At 34.1% G+C, this 14,445-nt stretch overlaps 1 pseudogene; it reads left to right on the top strand.

The window, feature by feature from the left end:
• The window catches only part of LOC149528992 (cationic amino acid transporter 1-like), a 67,420-nt pseudogene extending 65,381 nt beyond the window's left edge, over positions 1-2,039 (top strand).
• The last annotated feature ends 12,406 nt before the right edge of the window (positions 2,040-14,445 follow it).

The raw sequence follows: 14,445 nt of genomic DNA, 5'->3' as shown, positions 1-14,445 counted from the left end.
AACATTACACATGATGAAGGCAACGTTTTCACTTCCCATATTCATGTTAACCACATTTTCTTGTCCTGACTGATCTTTCTGCTTCTTCCAAAATTCATTTGCATAATGCCCATATTTATGATAGTAGTAGCATTCTACATTACTCTTATTTGAGTTGTAGTTTTTCTTACCTCCTCTTGAAGTATTTTGTGAGCTACTGGCTCCATATGCTCTTCTTGAGCTTTTTGCTGCAGCATTTCTTTGTCCTCCATTACCTCGGCCTCTGCCTCTAGAGTTTCTGCCTGAGCCATTTCTTCCTCTCCCCCTTCCTCTTGGATTTGACTGAGCCTTGAATGCTTGCTCTTTGGAAGAAGAAGATGCAGATCTATCAATCTTATGCTCATGGGTTTGAAGTGTATCCATTACCTCATCCATTGTCAAAATAGTGAGGTCTTTTTCCTTTTCTATGGTCATGACCAAATTGTCATATTTATGAGGTAAACTCCTCAATATCTTTTCCACTATCCTCTACTCTTGATAGTATTCTCCATTTGACTTCAGTTTGTTAATCACATCAAGGAGGTCCTTGAACTGAAGTCTGCAACTGATTCATTTTCCTTCATCTAAAGGTTCTCAAACTCCCTCCTTATGTTCTGTAGCTTTATAATACAAACTTTATTAGTTCCCTTGAAGTTTGTCTCAAGGATATCCCATGCTTCGTTTGCATAATTTTCTACTATAATCTTTGGGAATACTGTCTCTGTCATTGCTACTTCAATAAGACTTAATGCCATAGCATCCTTCCTCCTTGACTCCTTCAAATGAGTCTTCTATGCATTTGTGAGGGAAGCATACTAAGTTGGGTCTGTCACATCATTGAACCCATTAACAAAAAACTCCCACAAATCATTTGCAACCATTATAGTTTTCATCTTCTTTGCCCATGTATCATAGTTTTGCCCATTGAATGCTAGTGGCTGCTGCCATATCTTTCTTGTATCTACTACCATGTCAAATATCTCAAGAAATTTTTTTGCCCTAACTCACTGTGGATGTGGGGCCTCAAAGCTCTGATACCATGTGAGAAATATTATAAATTTAAATTACAACTCACAACCTTAAACCTAAAATCTTTGCTTGGCACTTAAAAACTACTTGGCACATGAAGGTGCCGAGTGCCAGTTTTGCTCAGTACTTGCTCGGCACTTGAAGGTGCTGAGTCATAGATTCCTCAGCACTTGATGATGCCAAGTGATAGGCAATAGGTGTCAAGTTGGTTCGGCACAAGAAGAGCTCAAAACACAAAAAAAATGCTCAACAGCAATGAATGTTGAGTGAGCTTAGCTCCAACTAAGAAAGAGGATGCCGAGTGTTCTATTCAACTTGAAAAATTATAACTTAGAAAAATTCTAACGTGAATTCTTTCACCATTAAAACCAGAGAGCTAATACGTTAAGCTTCAAAAAAAAAACATACTTGTCAAATGCAACATTCAAGGGAAGAGTAATGGACTCAAGTGTGTCTGCTTGCTTTACTATTCAACTTGATTAAACCATTACAAAATCTGGGAGCATTTGGCTTCAACCATAAAAAATCCTAAAATAACCCTAAATTGATAATGCTTCAAAAACTTCAAACCTGCAACTCTAATGAGTGCATACAATGGTGCCTGGAGCAATCACTGCTTCAATAGGACAAATCTAACAATAACAAACTTACAGAGAGAATAGGGGAAACATGTGCAACTGTAGGCACAAACTTCTTTTCTTCTTCCTTCTTTTGCTCTGCTCTGCTCTGTAACTACTAATCTTCTGAAAACACTCTAAATGAATGAATAAACATTCATTTTGTCACATTTCATTTTCCCCCTCTTTTCTAATTTCAAAAAATCTCACCCACCATATTTATGTTTTTGTCTATTCTGGGCATCAAAGGTGGTAGGTGAGCATTTGGCTCAAGGGGCAAATGTACGCTTCATTTAATATTCCAACACCTATGACACTGCCAAAGCCTCAGAGGCAGAAATGTTAGAAGAAGGTGACAACACTGTTCCAGTGTAGATTTGGTATTGGAAACTTTGTATGGAGTTTGATGGAATTGGGTTTTCTTTTATATACTTGTTTTGGGGTTTGTAAAGAGATTAAAGGCTTTGCAAGTCTTTTAAGGGTGTCAGACCAAGGATACATAGGGATGTGTCCCTTTTCCCTTAGGTGTTTCAGTGATAATGAGATGTTAAGGGAATGTCCCCTTGTCCCTTAGGTGTTTCAGTGATAATGAGATGTTAAGGGAATGTCCCCTTGTCCCTTAGGTGTTTCAGTGATAATAAGATGTTAAGGGAATGTCCACTTGTGTTCATTGTGTTGATAAACTTATCAATCTTGCACATTTGGGTCAACTCCACCACAAACTAGTCAAATTGTTTTTCAAATAAATGATAAAATTTCAAGGGTTGCATATAAATGTTATGAAAAATGCAAAGTAGTTCTTAACATGAGCTGCCTCTACTCATTTAATCTAAACTATGACCATTAATCTTGATCTTCAATGGCTTTACTATCCGGACCTATCCATAAAGGCATATTTTATAGCTTAGTTGCATATACCTTGGAGGTCTATAGGATAGAAAATATACTTAGCATGTATTTTAATAAGATATTCTTGTGTGTTTCCTCAATGAGGAAAAAATGCTTAGAGCTCGCACATGGACCTTGATTCTACTTCATAGATGAAAACTATTTGACAAAGTAATACTGAGTCAAAACAAATGGAATGTTTTACTTGTCTCAAAGATATCCACACAATGTTTAATTTCAAGCCTGTCCTTCTAGGTGGACTATGATTTACAATCTGTCTTGATCTTGGGAAAATGTGATTTAGAATCCATCTTGATCTTGGTAGATTGTGATTTACAATACATCTTGATCTTGGGGTGAAAAATATAATGTAACTATGGGTATCTAAGATCACTGGATGAAACACATATTGCAAGCTTCATCTATTCTTTGGTAGCATAAGAGAATAGCAAAGAAACAAATTTAATGTTTGTATGGGTAAATTAGTACTATTTATACACTACCTTTTATTTGTGATGTGAATATTTGAAATATTTTATAATAAATAAATTATTAAATTTTATTAATTAGAAAATGTAAATTGGTACACTTAAGCCCTCTCAAATCAACAAAGGAAAATAAAATAAATATTATTTATCTTAATTAGAATAATATTTAAACTAACATTATTATTTAAATGCCTTATTTACAATTAATAAATATTTTGTGTGTGGAAGACAGATGGTGGGAGGTGAGATTAAGATAAAAATGCTTAATTGATATTCTTATGTCAAACAACATGATTATACTAGTGATGATGATCAATATGTTTTCAAGTCATTAATGAACCCTTGGTCTACCAATGAAGTTGAAAGATTGATAAAGAGCCCACTAGGGATATCAAGTCTTGTTGAGTGCAAGACTTTGACATCATAATGGATGGGGTCGGATTGTGCTAGGGTTGCCTCATAGGTTGAACCCTCCACCAAAAAAACATGTTTCTAAGTCTCAACTCTAGATTATCTTATATATTATTCAAGTTTAATTTATGTAATATATTATGTTTTGAAAATATAAATATTATATATAATATGTATATTTAATAAATATAATTTAAAAGGTAATATATTTAAATATCTCTTTTTTATGATATATAATGATAAATTTAAATATTATATAAATTTTAACTAAATTGAATATAAAATATAAATATTATACACATTAGAAAATATTTTTAAAAATAATTATGTAGGAAAAGAATATGTTTTTGTTAAATGTTTAAACTTAAAAAAATTATTTATGTTTTTTAGGAAAAAGGGGTTAAAATTTCTTAAACAAAAATTCAAGTACATAGTGAAAGCGAAACAAATCCAAAAAGACAATAAAACTAGAAACAACAACATAGAGGTGACCCCTTATATGAACTAATTAATCAACTAATTAGAAGCCTAGTTAGCTAAATAATTAGCCACCTTATTTGATCGAGGGGAACATAGTAAATCTCATCAAATTCCAAAGATTCCCTTAATTTTAGAATTTCTTTAACAATCAAAGCTAGATTTCATTCAACATCATCCATCTTAACCAACACATGGGAGTCAAAACTCAAATGTAATCTTACTCCAACCAATATCACATGCTTTTTCTACACTAGAGAGAACATGGAATTCCATAAAATTATTGGTTTCTTGTCCATAATAAGAAGAAAATGACATTTCTTGTACTATCCATTCTAACTCTTCTAATATGTGCATGTCCAAGATTTCTTATTTCTTCTAGAAGAGCTAACGATATTAATTTTAAGACCCCTTGCAATGGAGGACACTACTTGCCATGTTGTTGATCCCTCTTTTTAACATTAAAAACTTGAACCTACTATAATTTGAAGGATTCCCAAAATCCTTAAAAATATTCAAATTATAAACAATATGTAAGGCACCAGGATCCACGTCCACAAAAAGATCACACTTAGCCAATAATGTTTCCTAAATCACACTAGTAATTTACTATGAGATAATAAAATAGGGTTTGATATCCCAAGCATCTTGAAGAAAGGATGTGTAGAGGATTTGTTGAGGCTTTTCCATAATTTAATAAAAGAACTAGCATGGACAAATGCATGTCACCAAACTCCCCACCACAAACGTCAAATTCCCCTAGTGAAAGAGCAATGGAAGAAGAGATGGATAGTATTCTCCTAAATATTATTTCCTAGAACAAAACTAGAGGGCACTTGGAACCTTTTTTTCTTAAGATTCTCCCAATCGAGGCATTATTTTTTCACAACTAAACATAACAAAAAGTTACATTTTGGTCAAGTCAATATATTCTAAATCTACTTCCATCAAGGAACATTTACCCTATCGAAGGAAGATCTCTTTAATTCCTAATAACCTAAAGCCACAAAGAACTCCTCCTTAGGATTAGGTCTAGGAAAGAATATCAACACATTCAGGAAGTTAAACAATCTTCTTATGAATGTCCTAGCAAGCTCATATGTAGCCTCTAGAGATCCTCCTAGAGGACATTCACGTGGTTCCTTCTATCTAGTTAAGGATCAAAAATATGTTCTCTATACAACATGAATTTTTGTTTACCAAAATGTTGTAAGTGATGAAATTGAGAGTAAATCAAGGGAATTCATCCCAAGAGTCTTGCCAAAATAGAGCTTCATCACCCTTATTAAAGATTTAGAAGATCTATTATTTTATTAACTAGGATCCCCTATTAATAGTAATTCAAATTGTGAAACCATTCCCTATCAAATTACATTAGAATGTGTCCTTTGGGTTGACACCCCAATGAACATAATATTGAGAATTTTTTCCCATCTCTGATCTTGATTAGGACAATACCTTCAAAATAGTTTAGTAGCTAGAGCACAACCATAGATTTCTCAATCTATCTGTGTCAAGTAAAATATTTCCAAGGTTCTTAGTAAGGACCTTTGGTCTTCAATTCTTCTATCCAAGCATGACCATCCTGACCAAATTCCCTCTCTTGCTATGGCTTAATCAATATATTTTTATTCTCCTTTGCACTTAGATCAAATGTTCTTGTAGATGTTCTTCCAACTGTCACTCTAATGTAAACCATTAGTTCCTTGTTTAAGGCCTTCAGTACCTCCTTTCTTGATATTAACTCACCCAATTTGTCCTCAATCTTCACATTTATTGATTTCTATATGTAACCATAGAATTGTGTACTTGAATGCCCATATCAACATTTTTGTGATGGAAATCAATTGGAGTTAACTGAGGAAACCTTCCCTCCTTCTAAGGTTCCATAATCTCCATGAGAAGGTGTCGAGTAGTCACAAGAATTTCCAATGCCCCTAGGGTCTTTTTTTTCTTTGGCTTCTTTGACACTAGTTGGGCCTAAGTTTCCTATATAAGTAGATCTTTAGATGGAGCACTTTCCTCACATCTCCTTTTCTTTCTATCAACAGTCCCTTCCAACCAAGATTCAATTGAAAGGAAATTGAGTGTTGATTGCAAGGATGAAGGGTCAAAAAGCTTCCTCACAATCAAGGGTATTACCTTGCTCTTACTAGAAAATGGAAGAAAACCTTCTTTGGTAATAGATAAAGCTAGTGTCTTACCTTGTTCTGATGTGCCTTTCTCTTGACTATTCAAAGGATTTTTGTCACCATCTAGATTTATGGCTAGCACCTAGGAGGAAGTCTTGACTACTAATTTCTCCTTCTTCTCCTGTTATCTTTCTCTGCACCTTCATCTTTAATTTTTTAGGTGCCTGGCAGAGATCCTCCTCCATAGGTTGGAGGGACTTGAATATTCTTCTCAAGAGGTTGGTCTCCTCCTCCACTAATAGATTGTGATGGTCCAATTGATGTTGATGTTGCTACAGTAGTGAAAGTGGCAACTGATGGGGACTCATGAGCTACTCTAGATGCTACTCCACCAACTGAACTTGTGGCTCTAGTCCTCTTTTCCCTTTCTCTAGTCCATTCTACCCATTTTTATATCCTCTTAATGATGTCCTCCATTAGGAATTCCATTATATCAATCATAGGACCAATGGGTGGGATTGACACTATGGGTGTACCCTTGATTTTTTCATAGGTAGTAGGCCTCATGTAGGAACCATCATCTCTGATATCACTAACATCAACATTATCATTATACAACTGAATTTCATCAATTATCAATCTAGACCAATACTTCTCCCTAGTTTGATATTCATTATGACATCCAACCTAGTAGTCTTCTATATTTGGGACATTCTTATGAGAATAACCAACCTTGAGATGGTCTTTTACAAAGCTAATAAGATCATATTGGGGCTTGATAACTTCATAATTTATCAATTTAATTCTATTCTCAAAGGCCTTGACTAAATTCCAAGCATTAGACCTAGAGGCACAAGAATATGGTCCTACTACAATTGGGAAAGAAATGTAGAACATCTTCTTCACATTAGAGAATAAGGTGTTAACCTCTCATATATATCTACATGATTCAACAAGTACTACCTTATCCTGTAGATATGTGGGGAGTCTCTTTGGAAATCCATCAAATGCACCAATCCTGATGTAGGAGAAAGATGGAAATTGAATAAAACATCTAAACTAGCTTATCGTGGATATGGCTTTAGGTGAAAACCTCTTCTTAGGGAATCCTTGTAATTCCTAGCATAGCATCATGGTAAAAACATTTTTTACCTTGACATATTCCTCAAAACTCTTTTCTAATTATTGAGAAGGGTATAATTCATGCACATTAGTATTCTCATTGAAATCTTCAATACTAGGTAAATTAGGCCATAGGTGACATGTGGCTAAGGCATATATCAAATAGGAAGACATATATAGTTGTTTAAATTCATTTCTTGAATTTAGCCACAAGGAAAGCTAATCATAGATTATATGGGCAAGTGGTGCTCTATGAAATCTAGGACTTCCTCCTTTTCTTTTAATCTTAGTAGAAAAGCCAAAATATCCACAATTTCCCTTTTTATATTAGTTCCAAAGGGAGTGCCTTACATTTTTCTCTTCTTACTTTGAGGAGTCTAGAACCATGTGCTTTGCATATCCCCTCTCCCTTGAGTTCTCTTCTCATTAAACACTGATGCAAAGGAGCCAAAATCAATATCACAATATTCCTTCTTCATTGGAATTTTGAAGGTGGCTTGCAATAATTATCTATTTACTGAGAGTAGAATAGACTAATTGGGCAAAAGAATCTTCTTTTTCTCTGGATTATACCTCTTGAGACACTCCTTTACCAATTTTGGCACTTGTACAACCATGGGGAACCCAATAGATTTGACTAATCCACTCTCCTTTAGTTTTTGTGTGACTAGATGGATGGGTTGGGCATTCAATCTTCTATGTAAATCACCAAGATCAAAGAATTTGAGAGATGTATTAGTATAGTCCTTAAGTTCACTTTCTAGCCCAATCAAATGATTATACATAGCTGATACTGCCATTTTCTAATATTCCATACAAGAAGATCAGAGACTTAAAAAATTTGTAGGAAATAGTCATTAAGAAAATGGTGAACTTTGTTAAGCTAAAATATAATCATATAGATTTAGGATCTTGAACGTTGGAACCACACAAATGAAATAACTAATGGCTGGATAATTGTTGGATTTGCAATAAATTAGGTAGATCAACAACTCTTTAAATCATATTACTTCTATCCACATGATAGCCCACAAATCCAAACAATAAAATTTTAGTTTAATCTCCTGTAGTAGCGAGATTATTTCTTTTTTGAATTCCCTTTAACTTAATGTTAAAATGGAAACTACCTCTTTAGCTTCAAAATGCAAAACAAGCACATGCACTAAAAATTTTTAAGCACATGGAAGGAGGCATCACCTTATTTCACTGTAAGCTTTCCTTTACCTTTAATTTCCTTTGGCATAGGGGTGCATTGTGTAGACTACTCCTTTAGTGCCTTGGCTATTTTATTGTTTACTTTTCTATACAAGGCTTTTCTTCTTTACTTTGTCACATAACTTGGAGAAGCTACAAAATAGAATTTTTGTGTCAAGCACTTAAATGATCATTTCCTTTGTATTGGGCTTGAACTTTGTAGCTCACTCCATCAAAAAAATCAACCTAGCATTTCTGTGGAATAATCTCATTTGTCTTTGAGACCTTTCATTTAAAATTTTCTTCAATAGAGAAATCTTGTAGATACCCCTTTAGATAGAGAAGCATTGCAGAGACACATGTTTTTGGAGAAATCATTTTTCATCGATTTGGTAACTTTCCTATTTAATCTTTAGATGAACTACTAATGATAAATCCACACTTAATAACTTTAGATCAATGGCTCAAATTGATCCACAAACCTTCATCCATGGGAAAATGGAGGTCATTAGACCAAATATGACTTTACACCTTTCCTTCCTTTTCTTCAACAATGCATCTAAAGACTTTTTCTTCCAAAGGGGAAGCATGGGAAAATATAGAACTCCATTTCAAAGTATGGGATTCTAACTTTGGATCTTTGAGCCTTGAGTTCATGCATTTTTTATCATCTCACTATGAACCAAGTAAGAGTATAACTATAGATGCCATCATTACTTTGATCTTTAGGATCTACTTTGATGAAGCACACCAATGGCACAAATTCAATAGGAAGGGTCAGAATGTAGAAGGAACGCCTACTTGTGATAGAGACTTATTACAGGTAAAACATGACTTTATTCTCATTAGGAAGATGCTCAGATAGATGACCACCCAAACCTAGATCACTTGAGACATTGATGCAAAAAACTAGAAAAAATCTTGTATTGAGGTGTAGGGTGAGGTAGAGTAGGGAAAATCTAGAAAAACACATAAGGGTAGCCTTAAGGATGTATCATGAGAATAGAATCACCTAGGAGCTATCTAGACAAGGACTCAAACACATTTTGCATTATAAACTCACCAAGCTAGAAGCTTAAAAGATATAGACTAAAAGTCTGGCAACACAATAGTAGTTCATCCTATATCATTTCTTATAATTAAAAATAATTCATCTTCACAAAAAAGATCACAATCCTTCCTGCAAATTACATCATTAAAATTAAGCATAGTATCTAATTGACTAAGCCAAAAATACATTGTAAAAATACATGCTATGGGTGCTGCTATACTTCCTATAGTGCTTCAAATTATACATATTAGCCCATTTTGGCATAGAGTTCATAAGAAACCATAACATATCAAAAACTTAAAAACACAAGAACATGGGAAAAATCCCCTATTTGTCCTCTTGGTCATCCTTCATGATCCTGTCTTCCTCCTCATTCACAGGTTTATCCACCAAGGTCTTAAACCACTCATCCACTAGGAAGTTGTGGAGAGACCGAGTAACATCACTATCCTTTCTCATGTCCAGCTCCTCTTTATAACCTATAGAAGATACAATATTGTGATCATCGAATGCATCACCTTAGTGGTGTACTTAGCAGTAGTCTTGAATTTCTCATACACGGTCTCCTAGTTATCAACAAGCTCGTGAAGGGACTTCTCTAGCCTATCCATATTGTCATTAATTTTATCTCTTTCATGGGGGACCCCTCCACCTTCCCCCCACCCCTCTTAGAATTCCTCATAGGGGAAGTGATATCACCACCCAAGCTCTTATCTGGGGAAGGATTTCTTTCAAAGGTATCAAAAACATGGGAGGGGTTAGGATTACCCTTACTGTGAGAGCCATATCTAGTGTGCATCATTTTCATTTTCCTCTTCCTTTTAGGTTTAGTCTGTCTTTGCAGATTAAGAGCTCACATCCTTTTTGGGTGGGGTTCTAAGTTTTTTCATTTTAAGATTTTTTCTTGATCTCCTAGTAATTTTATTGCTCCTACTAGTGGTTGCATCTTCTATGTTTGAATGACTATGCTTTGGTCCTTTTTGTACTAAATTCATCTTCTTAAATCTCTCAAAAATCATTTCTTCATCTTTCATTTTAGTTAGTAACAATTTTCTTCATTCAACAAAATAAATCACTCCTATTGGCTTATTGTTTCACATACAAAAATGAGTTATTGCTAGTTATAACCATGAATTCTTTTATTCATGTTTAAAAGATATAATTCAAGAAAATAAAGATCAATTACCCAACTTTCTAGGTACTAGAATAAAAATCACATTTGACTAGTTTATACTGTAATTTTAATTCACTAGAACTGGGTGATAGTAAAATTTCTAACTTTATTAATCCAACTTTTTTCATATAGATTCAATATATTTCAAATTCACAAATCTGATTTGTATGCATTGTTTATGTCTTTTATATAAGTGATTACATAACTGATTAACTATTTTATCATTTATTAGATAAATGTTGTTTCTACTTCAAATAGAACTTCTTGTATATGTCTTCTATGCAAGTGATTATAGAATTTGATTAAATATTTTATCATTTATTGGATCATATCAATGACAACCTAGATGGAATTTTTTTTCCTAGTAGTAGAATTCTTCAAACCATGTAATAACTTTTTCTATGAAATTTAATAGAAATTAGTAGTCTTGTTATCATTCTTTTCTATTGTTCTATTCTTAGACATTCATTTACTAACATCTATCCTAGAGCACTTAATCTTTTTCAAGTATGTTTGATCTCAGTTTGGATCTTTTTTATTCATTTGACAAGTCTACATGTAAAAATTATTTGTTTAACTAGATGCATCCTTTGATAGCTTCACCTTGATATAGCCATCTTATTCATTCCCTATAACATTAACATCTTTCTATCAAAAAAGTAATCAACATGACTTGGCTAAAGTGTCCATCACATTTTAGGGGAAGAAATTGACAAAGATGCCACTCGTTTCTTAGATACTTGGGTCAATGCTTTCAGAGCTAAATTGATTATCCAAGAAGTTGAGAATTTACCTGCTATAATTGAACATGAAGTTGAATGTTGTACAAACTCACCAAAATTATGGACAATGTTCTTTGATGGGGCTAGTTCTAAAGAGAGTGAAGGGGCAGGTGTAGTTTTTGTCTCCCCTGAGAATAATACCTTCAGATATTTATTCACATTGAAGTTTTCCTACACAAATAATATTGCAGAATATGAGGCATTATTGCTAGGATTGAAAGTTGCCACACATCATGGGATTAAGAAGTTGCATGTTATAGGGGATTCTGAGTTAGTCATCTCCTAGATAAAAGAAACTTATGCATCCAAGAATAGGAGACTAAAGCAGTATAGAAATGCAGTTTGGGATCAGATAGAATCCTTTGATGCATTTGGTATCTCATGGAGAGATAGGACTCAAAATAAGATGGCTGATTTGTTAGCAAATGTAGCAATCAAGCCTAAGGAAATATCATTTGTAGGAATATCTCATATTGAGGTACAAAATAGGCCTTCTATACTTGATAACATTGAAAAATGGCAAGTCTTTGAAGATGACAAAGACATTACAAATTTTTTGTTAAATGAAGATAAGTACCATGGTCAGGAAATGGATTGCAGTGAACTGATTGAAACCATATATGGTAAGGAAACCATTTTTGGCCAACAGATCATGCAATTGAAAACTAATACAGTGCCTAAAGGACTAGTGGTCTTGGAAAACATTTTTGATAAGCAGGCCAGAGTAAAACTAGGATTTAAGGATCTTAAATTTTAGGAATTAGAAGAGATAAACCTAGGTACTGATGAAGCCCCCAAAAAGGTTTATATTGGCCTAAATCTGCTTGTTAAAATCAGACAAGCATTGATTGACCTGCTTAGAAAGTATAGACATGTTTTTGCATGGTCATATGATAACCTTAAGGCTTATAGGGAAGATCTATTCCAGCATATCATTCCCTTAAAAGATAATGTAAAACCTTTCAAACAGAAATATAGACCAGTAAACCCTACCCTAGCTCCCAAAATGCAAGAAGATTTGATGAAACTAAGGGATGGGAGAATAATTAAACCAATTAGGCATTCCACCTGGGTTTCAAATTTGGTACCTGTTAGAAAGAAGAATGGAGATATAAGATTGTGTGTCGATTTCAAGAACTTAAACAATGCATCTTTAAAAGACAATTATGGATTGCCCAATATGGAAGCCATGTTGCAGCAAGTGACTGGTGTTGACTTAATGTCAATGATGGATTGTTTCTTTGGATATAATCAAGTTCTAGTAAAGGAAAGTGAATAGTTCAAGATAGCCTTCACAACCCCATGGGGAACATATGTATATATAAGGATGCCATTTGGCCTGATTAATGCAGGAGCTACTTTCCAAAGAGCCATGGATGTGGCAATTCATGATTATATTGAAAAATTTATGGTGGTTTACCAAGATGATCTTACAACATATTCTAAGAAGGCTAAGAATCACTGTAAACACTTGGAGAAAATCTTTATCAAATCTCTGGAATATGGAGTATCGTTAAACCCAAAGAAATGCACATATGGGGTGTGTTGGCTCCTAATTTAACAGTGTTTGAACAACCAAGTATGCAAGGCAAGAATGTGTCTATGGGCAGCTATCTCCAATAATGGACACACTTCATCAAGAACCTGGGCCAACTATAAGGCTATACTCCTTCTACACTTCAGGATCTGCAAAGCCTAGGCAGGTATACCTATAGATTCTTTATATGGTTCCAGTTGTCAAAGCATACACTAAATCTAATGTAAAGCAAATAAAAACCCCTAAATCTTCTATACTTAACCAGGAGTCAAAAGCATGAACTAGCTAAGAACATACTTCATGAAACTGGCAAGCTAAGTGCAGGTTAACATTGAATAACTTTCAACATAAAAGGGAAAAATGATTTAAAATGTTGATATCAGCAAGACCCAAGTATGAGCAATAGAACTTAATGATCCTATCTCTGATCAGTGCCTTATCTATTGGGAAATTAAATGAATCATAACCATACATCTCCTGGAAACCTCAGACGTATCTCTACATCAGGATCCCTGATCTATCTTTCACCTTGTGAATAGACATCTGCTACAGAATGAATCTCATACTCAGAACATCCTATCACGAAATCTGCAAACCCTGTGACAAATATCAAGCAATTACATGGTTCTTTGCCCCACCAGTAAGACATTTTAATCACATACATTCCTAAATGAAATGCAACCTAATCTATGCTCTTTGATCACAAATTAGAAGAAATAACAGATCCATAATCAAGAGACAAGATTCAGACTGAACTTAAAACCTATGGTGCTTTTTATTTGCTTTCCTTGAAACCAAATACATGAAATGTATAGAAAAAAACTCATAAATCACCTAATAGACCAGAACTATCTGCATAAAACATAAATGTTGTTCAATACAAGAGAGAAATGTTGGGTGTGTGGCTTTCATAGCTTAAGCAGAGCTCCAAGAACTAAAAAATGAAAAACTAGTCAACAACCCTTTTTAGAGAAGAAAAGGAATATGTATGGAGAAGGAAAATATCAAATTCAATTTGAAATTGACACTTGTCCCTTTGGAAATCCTTGCCAAGAAGATCAAATATTCTTTCTAACTTCTCTCTATAACTGCATATCAGATCCTCTCCATTCCACCTCTCAAAGGCATTAAAATATATGAAAATCTAATGATGAGAAGAGTAACTGATTTTGGTGTAAAACGAACTCGGGGAAAAGTAACAAATCAGTTAAAATGGTCTTGAGAAGATAAGAAAATAATCCCAAGTTGATTTTCTTCACTTTCAAATTGCAACAGACCTTTAAAATTGTGCTCTAACCAATTCTGATCATCAATGAAGAACTTAGCCTGTTCTGTCGCCAATGCCCTAGATTTCACAAAATGACCTATAGCATGAACCAATGAATACCTGTACAAAATTTGACTCCACAAATGGAAAATTCAGCTCTTCCCAGTTCCGACGGTATATTGGAACGCCTACTTTGGATAAAAATTGGTCTTGTTATGCCCGTTTGAAGTTTAGGGCTCTCCTCATGGTTTCCACATA

This window comes from Cupressus sempervirens, chromosome 11 (assembly GCF_028749045.1).
Source record: "Cupressus sempervirens isolate cs-2001-9-10 chromosome 11, ASM2874904v1, whole genome shotgun sequence".
Taxonomy (NCBI): domain Eukaryota; kingdom Viridiplantae; phylum Streptophyta; class Pinopsida; order Cupressales; family Cupressaceae; genus Cupressus; species Cupressus sempervirens.
Note: the sequence above shows the minus strand (reverse complement) of the source record. Positions and strands in the feature narration are given on the sequence as shown.